The 10000-nt window shown below is 39.4% G+C and overlaps 1 pseudogene; it reads left to right on the plus strand.

Moving 5' to 3' along the window:
• LOC140947022 (uncharacterized) overlaps positions 1-10000 on the plus strand; it is a 27180-nt pseudogene that overhangs the window by 13407 nt on the left and 3773 nt on the right.

The raw sequence follows: 10000 nt of genomic DNA on the forward strand, positions 1-10000 counted from the left end.
ATGGTTTTATAACGATGTGTAATCGTCAAAAGCGTTTGATACGCGCGGCATTTTGACTCCTCCTGCATGCAAGCGATGTTCATGAGCGACTGAAAACAAACGGCACAGCGTAAAAATTGCAAAAGAGACTACTAACAATCAATAAAAGGAAAATAATTCGGTGAAACATATACAGAGACAACAATTTTCATTCACGAAGACAAGTATTAAAGTGTCTCTGAAATCATTCTTTATGTTTTTCATTTTGTAAGCCGGCTTCCCGGTGTGTGCTTTTTCAAAGATGAACTCAAGGCAAGAAAGTCGCTCAAAGCTTTCTTTTACAGCCAGAATTATAACTAAATATTCTTTGGAACGATTTCTTTCCATTTGCGGTGAGAAAATGTCTAAAGGCTTTTTAAAGTTCTATAAGCTTATAGTCAAACCAGATACTCGGTCAGATCATTGTCTCAAATCTTACAATTAAAAACGTGAATAAACTAAATAGCCGCATAAACTACGCTCGACTTCATTAAATTAGATATAAAAAACGAACGTCAAATACAATAATTACTCAGGCGTACCATTCGAGATGCACTGAAAACCATCGAGTAAGGCCAGAATCGCTTCAGACTTTTCAACCCTCTTACGCATCAAGCAAGGTGAAAAACGAAAACGATGCCATCCGAAATCGGATTTCCGACTTTGACAAGCGACGTATTCCTCAACCGAAAACCCAATAAACCAACTAGCTATGAATAACAGAAGACTCTTGATAGTAGCAGAATTTCATTTTGTACATTCAGCGGAGAAAGACACAGTTAAAAACATCACAAGTTGACACAAAATTCTGTCAGCTTCAGCTGTCAAAGTAAACAAGTTTCAAGATGCTAAATAAATTTTCCGCGTGAACGCACCTGTCAAATATTGACCAATCAGAGCATAAAAATTGGACGTAGAGCGTGACCAACGCGTGACCTTGGTGGGAAAAGTCAAAAGCAACTGGCATGTCTTCCCTGCCTTTAAAAACTTGTCGAATTTTAGCTTCCGAGGTCAGTTTGAAATCAAAATTTTAATTGTGCGATACAAATAAAACACAACATATTTCATATTGATTAAAAAAAAAATTAAACTTAAGCCTGCGATCATTTGAAAACTGGTAACTTGTCAGCGCATAACTTCAAAAAAAATAATCGTCCTTGATGGGTCGACACCTGAGCCCGCGATACGGTCAGGTGATACTGGTCAGCGGATACCCTGCTTTGACAGCTGTCAATTGATCACAACATTGATGTACAATATGTGTGCAATATCAGTCTTCCTGTGCTAACAAACTAGCTAGAAAGTGTGAGATTGAACATTGGTTTTCCTGTGGTACGGACGGACGGACGGGCTGCGGGCGGTGCACGGTCACGTGATTAACAAATTTTCTCGGATGGGTAGATTTACTTACCCATGGTGCTCCGCAGGCGCGCTTCGCGCGCCAGAGCTCCGCTATGACTAAATACAATTACATGTTATTTTTCTCTTTCTTTCTCTGTGGGTTTAGTTTTCCAAGGAGCCCTCAGTGTTTGTAACCGTTGCGCATCACCATGCCGGACTGAAGAGAGACGCCGCCAGCATTTGGTTGGAGGATATTTCGCTATCATCATTCAAGCTATGTTTGAGAGAGCTACAAAATTACGCAGGCTCACATGAAGATATCTATGTTGAATGTAGTATTCATCTATATTTCTACCTGTCTCTTAGACATACATGTATTACCCGGCGTTGTTACGGTGCAGTGAAATTTCTGTTTTCTGTTTTTAGAACTGGTTGGCGTTCTTGTCTCTTCACAAGCCCCTGTTCTCGGAACACTGCTTAATTTTTTTTTTCCAAACTCTCAGTCACCAGGAGCCTGGAACAATCACGCTTTCTGCAGGGTTAGTATTATTAATATCTTGCTATACCTCCACCTTAAGTTTTATATTAACCTAATATTTAACGTGTGTTCATTTATTTATTTAGGACATTTTTTTTACCAAAATTTACAAGAATGCCCCAAGTGTATTTGTATCAGCGAATCACACTTCCAGTGGGGGAGGCCTGGATCCAATGCATAACTCAATAACCGCTTGGGTTGAGGTGAGTCAGAGATCTGCGTAGTTAAGGGCTGTAATTAAAAATATCTTTGAGGCGTTAGTGCCCCCGTTAGCTGTGCGGGTATTTGTGAACTAACTGAATTGTTAAACTTTTTGTCACGGCAATAAACCATTTTAGGGTTATTTATAGGAGGAGTGTAATTAAGTCACAGCGTTCAAAATAAGTGAACCAACAGGCAGAGTACATTTCTTAGTTTTATTCTCATTAATACAAGCACTTTTGACTACACTAATTTATAAAGCAATGCCAATGACGTATACCTTAGCCCTAATAAACTAAAGCCTCGTCCAAACGGACGCAACATTGTTGGCCAACAACTCCCAACATTTTCGTTAGCAGAAGTCAAAGAAGAATAAAGACTAAGATGTAAATCAGATTCCTGGTACTTCATAGTGTAGCGAGTGAGTTGCTTGAACACACCCTCACTCATCCAACAATGTTGGGAGTTGTTGGCCAACAGTGTTGTGTCCGGTTAATTGCAAGGGGCTTAAGTACTAGTCGGTAAAACTGCAGTTAATACAGTATGAACAGCAATCATTAGCAACGTACATTTTATTGTCGAGACTAAGGCGAAATAATTAGGAATTGTGCATTATCAAATGCACTCTTATCGTCACATATCTCATTTTTCAGTATATCAACACAACAGGAGCTCGAGTGTGTTTAAAAGACTTGTACGAGTCAAAGTACGACCCTCTCTCAGTATCATATACTGTCTTGTCAGGTAAGAACGGGTTTATGGAATTCTCGTTTTCGTAACACATAGGTTTTACTGATTCCTCACAACTAATTCATTATGAATGCATAAAAAGATAACTTATGCGAGAGTCATTTCATTAAAAGAGAAAGGCGATCAATGTTTTTGCTACTGATTATTCCATTTAATCAGTACATACTGCTCTCAATTTGGGGTCGTTAATTTTATTTTCCTCTTTTCCTCCTGCTAAGCGTATCGGCCCAACAAGCAGTTGGGATGATATTTGTGAAGCTGCCTCGTCCCCAGTCGCTCGCGTTCCTTGCCTCCATTTCTCGCGCTTCTCGATTGTTCCGTTCTCCTTACTAAGCCTTGGGAAGCCTGTGGAGAAAGCACTCTTTAAGGGACCAAATGTGTGGGGATTTCTAAACTGCACAGTTTTATATCTTTATCACAGATATTTGCCAGCCAAGGTGGAGTTTTTTCGGTGGCTACTGTTACTTCACAAGTCGAGCATGCGCCTCGTGGCTGACCGCTGAATCAAACTGTTCTACGATGAGTTCCAATTTGGTAACGGTTCACAATCAAGAAGAAAATGTCTACATTCAACACCGTCACAACGGAGAGAGATCTTGGATTGGACTCAATGACCGAAGTGTGGAGGGCTCCTTTGTGTGGACAAACAAAGAAATAAGCAAATTTAGGTTCTGGGCCCCACAGCAACCGAACGACTGGAAAAACGAAGACTGTGTTCACACTCTTGGCGCCAAGCATGGTTACACTTGGAATGATGTGCCATGTACTAACTGTTACAACTACACTTGTTTTAAAGGTAATAAGCGTAGCACTATGAAGATTTATAACCGTATATATCTTCATCTTCACGTTCCAGATAGTGAATCTACTGAGTTAAAACTACATAAAAAAAGTTCAGCATGTTAGGCAGATGGTTAGACAGATGGAAGAGAGGGTAACACCAATCAGTTTAATTGTTAGAAACACAGGGAAACAAGTCGTATACATTTGCATTCAAAAAATGTCCATTGAGCTAAAAATGGCCGCAAAAGCCTGAAATCGGCGTAATCAAAAGAAGAACGAGAAAGCGTTCATACGTTGGAACCACGGGAAAAGTGGCGCTAACCTCCGCTTACTTTTTAACCCGGTTTTCTAAACACCTTTTTGCAAATTATTAACGAACATAGGTGCAAACTCAGTGGACTCTTACGACTCTTTTTGCAAGTTCTTTTTTCCAAACATTTTAGTTGCCTTGCCAGTGTGCGTCAATTACCCAACTGCACAACAGTATATTCTTTTTAAACAAGCTTCATTAACCCAAAAAGTCATGTTGTTTGACAAGAAGCCTCTGTGTGCTTACTTTTTAGACTTGGATGAATGTACCACTGGTTCCCATTCCTGTGACGTCAATTCTGTTTGCCAGAATACCGTGGGTTCATACAAATGCTCGTGTAATGCTGGGTACACAGGAGATGGAAAACCTTGCAATGGTATTTGAGATACAGTTGATCCTCCATGTGCGACCACTTCTCCTAAGCGACGCATAGGTCGAGATGGAGCTACACATATCGTAACTTTGAAATTGCACACAATGAATTGTTTTTCAAAGAGACGACCTACTCTAATCTGAAGGTTCTTAAACAAGACGATGAAACCACTGAAGGTGCAATGTTTGTGTGCAAAAGCTTAACTGCACAACACTGTCATGTCATTTTGGAAAAAAAGCCTAAAACCATATTCGTTGTAACATGCAAACAACAAACAAACAAGAACCAAAAAAATGAATACATCCGCCTTAGCTACCAGATGTAAACCATCAGGTAGATTTAATATTAGTTATGCTAACGCTTTACGTAACTTACAATTCTCATGCAGATATCGACGAGTGTTCTACCAACTCTCACAGCTGTGACGTTAATGCGGTTTGTAGCAATACTGTTGGATCGTACGCATGCGCATGTAAAGCAGGATTCACAGGCGATGGAAAAACATGCTCTGGTAAGCTGTTGCAGTGTTGTAAAACACGCCTCCAAAACGATGTGCGTGCCTGAATTTTCTATATTCGATCTTTACATTTAAACATGTAGAAAACGATGGACATATAACCTCAATAGTTCGAAATAATAATTAAAGCGAAACTAGAAATACGTATCTCGCAAAATTTCACTAAACTCGTTCTTTCACAATAGAGAAGCCCAGCCGGTTAGAAACTGATTAGGTGACCAGGCTCTAATCTGTCGTAAGACCTGGGACTCCTCTCTGTCTTCTTTTTTGTTTTATTATCCTATTTGATTTTCAAATGCGTGTTTTAAAGCATATTTAGCACTTAACGGCTTAGCCTCAAAACAAAGATAGATTTCAGAGAAGTTTAAAGGTTTTTTCTGTAAAACCCAAACTGAAACGCACGTCCGACAAACATATCCTGCGAGCTAAAGCAAACTTGTCTGCGCGAGTGAGACGCACTGACAAATCTTCATTTTATCCGTCAATTTTCGCTCTTATTTTGAAGCTGATGGTCCAATTTGCTTCTTTAAAATACTTCTCCTATCTGAATTTATCGCGAAAACCATTTTTTGATCGCCAAACGCTCCATGTAGCGGCACAAAATTATAAACCCAGACAACGCGAGGACTTCGGCCGCCCTTCGCGAGGAGCAAATCAAAACGACCAACTGAACAAACTTTGCTGTTGTATTTAATAAAAATTGGCATTGAATCGTTACGCATTTAATTTAGGAAATTTACTCCCTCTAATACTCCCTCTTATTATAGCTATTCTGCTATAAGGGCTAAGAAAAAGTGACAAATATAAGCCTTCTTGAAACTTCCTCGCCTTTTGAGGTTCTTTTTTTTTTCGAATTGTGTCTATTACGTGTAATTTAATGTCCTTCCCGTTCGTTTATATGTAAAATAGGCAAAAAAATAAAATAAAATAAAAGATAAACTAACCGATTACCTATTGTAGTTAAGCAGGATTAACGCATTGAGAAAATAAGAGTAAATCACCTTACTGATCAAGAGTTTGCTGCGTCACTAAACTTGAAAGCTTCCTCACTTTTTTCGCCAGATATCGACGAGTGTTCTACCAACTCTCACAGCTGTGACGTTAATGCGGTGTGTAGCAATAATGTGGGATCTTACGCATGCTCATGTAAAGCAGGATACACAGGCAATGGAAACACCTGCACTGGTGAGTCGTTTGAGTTTAATTTCGTTCGTATGATATGTTTGTTTTTAGATTGAATGCAACGACAACAATGCAAGAGTCTTTTGTGCTCCTTTCGTCTTTTACAGTTAAAGTTTTGGTTTCGCAGGAATTTTAATTAATTTTACTATTGACTGTATGTAGTAAACAAATAGATGAAAAGCGGAGCCAAGCAGCCAGTTTATTTCATCGGATAATAAGTGCAACGATGGTTATTGTTCAAGCTTGCGATCGTTTTTTTAGGCCTAAAAGTCAATTGGTTAGATACCCTAACCGTGAAACAGTGGAAATAATGATAAACAACTGAATGATGTGTTATTGTTTCTGCGACCAATGAGGTAACACCTTACGAGCAGCTCTATCATTGCTGTTTTTTTTTTTTTTTTAATCGCGCTTAAGATAATTCATTCCGTTCTCTCTTAGCAATGAAAACCCTTTTGATTATACATTTTGGCATTATTCGTTCTGCAGATATTGACGAGTGCGCTAGCGGTACTCACAACTGCCACAGTTCACTTGCTTCATGTACAAACACAGTGGGATCCTTTAGTTGTTCATGTAACAATCCGTCCAGCGGAGATGGCAGAACTTGCAATCTACCATCAGGTAATCAACTCGCCGAATATTAGGAAGATGTCCATGGACTAGACCTCTAATATGCCAGCGGTCTAGCGATCAACGGACTATGATTCTTATAAACATCACTTATTTGACTGCGGGAGCTTTGAGATAATGGTACTTTCTTGGTGTTGCGGAGAAGAAAACTTAGTAAACATTTCCCACAACTATATTACCTAAAGATTCGGGATAGTCATTCCAGAGGCGGACTGCTCATGGCCGCTGACCAGCAGTGAATCGAAAGGAAGGCATGTCTAACTTGTTTCTATTTCGAATATTACGAGAGTGCACATTGCCCACTTTCATTAACCTATTACAGAGAAGGGACGCGGCAAGTCCCTTAACATATGTTAAATAAACTCGAATTCTTTTAAGGCTTGTCAAAAAACGCAAGGCACGCGTTTTATCACTGGTTAAAAAATCTCTCGCTTATTATGCTCGAATGTTAAACCGTTGATAACACTGCTGTTCATATTTTAAACATTACAAAACACGGAACGCTTTCAGACTAGAAAACTATTGTTTTTCCTTTTCCTACATTGAGATACATTACCCTAGAATTCAACACCAAGAAAAGTTCACCAACATTTGACAATTAACTTGAACGAAATGGAATAAGAGTGATAAAAATTAATTTGAAACAGCGTGAATACACTTTTTCGTTACGTTTTCGCTCCATGCCGTCGCGGTCGTGGTTGCTTAATATGCTTCTTATATGAAAAGAGACCGTGACTGATAGGGAGGTCGGGTATGCCAAATATGGAGAATATGGACTCTACGCCTCGGACTGAATTTAAACTCTGGAGGGGCTAAACTGTAACGTCACTGAAATTCGCAGTAGATTGCGAAATTAAGACCGCACCATTTGAAGACAGGGCATCATGCCGCTGGTACGCAAGCTCAGAAAGAAAAAAATAGGCGTTTGTTATTATGCGCATTTCAGCCTGATCATTATGATAACAAGCTTCAAGCACATCTGACACTTGTTAGCTTGTTTTTATAAAGGGAAGATCTCCAGCAAGACTAGTTCGCTGCTTTCCGTTATTTGCTGTATGAGATCCCTTTACGCACACGGATCCGTGCAGAAGTAGAAAATAAAATTGCATGAAATTGCAGGCAATGAAAACAAATAATCAAACAGGAATAGTTCATTCTTCCTTTTGAGTTCGTAGCCATCCTCACTCAAGGGATTTTGAAACTCGACCTTGCTGCCAATGTTCCAAGGCAACCTTATAGCACAAGACCACTCAGTAAGATTTTTTTTTCTGTTTTACAGTTACAAAGGTATAAAGTAAAAGTATTTTATTACCGACACTACAAAGCGCGGGATTTGTGAGTTTTCTTATTTAGCCACATTTTCATAAACTAACTGAGTTATTCGTCGCTCGCTGATTGGCTATAATTTCTATCAATAAGAAGCCGGACAGACATACAATTTTAATCTATGCAAGACGGAACATCCGCTTAATACGGACACCCGTATATAACGGACAGTTTATAAAATTTACCTTTTTAATACGGAGACCGGATAATACGGACACAATGGACACTTTTCTGTGTCCTGAGGCTCAAACTCTGTCAACCCTGCTATTTACGGCCACTGGCTATCTGCGTACCGTCTATTTTCCTTGTCACAACCACGTGCTATTTTTAGATATTTTACACTCTCCAAACAATGACAGGTTTCTGGATTTAAGTAGCAGAATAGCTTGATATGTTTGATTTTAAGTCAGTCTTTCTTTCCGTGTACTATATATATAGCCATTTAATAATTACTACTCAAGTTTCACTTCCTTGGCGTTTCGGCGCAGTCATTGTTCCTACCCTTCTTCCTCTTTGTCTGCCATAGTCTTTTTTGCGTGAGCATGCGCGACCGCTGAACAAGCGATGTGCATGGAGCCTCACCACAGGGTTTGCCTTCACCAAAATAGCGCGTCTCAAAGCTATCATAGCAATTATTTTGCCCGTTGGTCTTGGCGAATGTGCTCGTGATTTAACAAAATGTGTAGTTTACAAAAAAAAAAAAAAAACTCTAACATGGTCTTCACAAAAGCGAAGTAGACCGGCTTTAACATACACGAGCTACTATCAAATTTTATCTCCTCACTTGACCTGGACAACAGCGCACGTATATGTAGTGCCTGGAGGATTGCGCTGACCGCATCAAAGTCTAAACAAAGTGCAGAAACGTTTGTTGATGCAAGTAAACACTTTCAATTTTCTTTGTTTTGAAATGGGAAAGGAAGAGAAATATGAAAAAAAAAACATAGCAAATTTCAGCGAGTGGGTTCGAAGTGCGTGAAAGCCGATGTTCAGTTCAGCAGTGAATTAATAGATGTTCTACAATTTTCCCAGCACTTTAAAGCTACAAAATCAAGAGCACATGAGACGTAGATTAGTCACCCGGTGAGATGTTGGTGGTAGTCACTCTGTATGTCTCGAACAAAAAAAAAAAATGAATATCAATGAGACACAGTCAAACCTGCATTCAATAGGACCGAAATTAAAGTCCAATCTTGTGACCGATTTTGATGAAACAAACGGTTAGGTTTCCCAATAAGTACAGTAAACATGTGATGCCGACCAAAAGTTAAAAATCGTTTAAACATTTAAGCTCTGGCCAAAAGCAAATTCCTGTAAAAGATGCGTTACAATGTTAGTCCACTCAAAAACAAGAAGTTCTACAATTTTCCTATAAACAAACTTTGTATCGGTAGAATACTTAAGGCAAAAACTTTCTATTCCAACTGAAAACGGCCTGGTAGTCGCCCGCTGATATTTACTAATCCACTCCCGAAATATGGCTAAATCAACTATTAATAAATTATTGACAGAAATCCTCTACGGCATCGAGAAACTGATTTACATTCGATTTATAGACAAACACTAAATAAAGAACATTTGCTCAATAGCTACGCATCAGCAATGCATTCTATGCCAAACTTTGCGGTTCTTAAAGGAAAATCAAGACACGAGTCGAGCGCCAAACATCAACAAGCAGCCATGTTCGTGTCAGACATCCTTGAGAAACTTGCTCTTTCACCTCGTTCAGCGCATCAGTCTCCACTTTAAATCAACAGATCTTTACTTATTTTGTACAACGAAGGTCTTTCCTAAGTTCCTGCTACCATTTCAATCTCAAGCAAGCTTTCAAAGTGAACAGTTTGGTTCCTATGACTATGCAGCACGGTCGTTGTCACTGGTCGCGTGCTCTTTGACAAGTCAGCGGTCGCGCATGCTCATACAAAAAAGACCCCTGTTGCCATCCGCATGTTACGGACACCATGGCATGTCTCCTAAGTGTCCATATTAAGGTGGCTGAACACAGTTTTGGCAGTTTCTGAGTGTATG

Source organism: Porites lutea, chromosome 8, assembly GCF_958299795.1.
Source record: "Porites lutea chromosome 8, jaPorLute2.1, whole genome shotgun sequence".
NCBI classification, from domain to species: Eukaryota; Metazoa; Cnidaria; class Anthozoa; order Scleractinia; family Poritidae; genus Porites; species Porites lutea.